Here is a 240-nt window from a genome sequence, read left to right as displayed (position 1 = left end):
GGCCCCCCCCCATGCCGCAGGAGAGCCACGTCCCCTCCCGCCATGCCACGGGACAGCCACGCCCCCCTCCCGCTAGCCACTGGACAACCACGCGCCCTCCTCCCATGCTGCAGGAGAGCCATGACCCCTCCTGCCACACCGTGGAGCAGCCACGTGCCCTCCTGCCATGCCGCGGGACAGCCACACGCCCTCCTGCCACGTGGGAGAGGCACACACCCTCCTCCCACGCTGAGGGACAGC

The 240-nt window shown here is 72.1% G+C and overlaps 1 protein-coding gene across 2 annotated transcripts in view; it reads right to left on the bottom strand.

Moving 5' to 3' along the window:
- The window catches only part of LOC104984926 (chromosome unknown open reading frame, human C21orf2), an 11,894-nt gene that overhangs the window by 4,163 nt on the left and 7,491 nt on the right, over nt 1–240 (bottom strand). The window lies entirely within an intron of this gene.

The sequence above is a fragment of the Bison bison genome, unplaced genomic scaffold (assembly GCF_000754665.1).
Source record: "Bison bison bison isolate TAMUID 2011002044 unplaced genomic scaffold, Bison_UMD1.0 scf7180017864037, whole genome shotgun sequence".
Lineage (NCBI taxonomy): Eukaryota > Metazoa > Chordata > Mammalia > Artiodactyla > Bovidae > Bison > Bison bison.
This window is presented reverse-complemented; position numbering and strand designations above follow the sequence as displayed.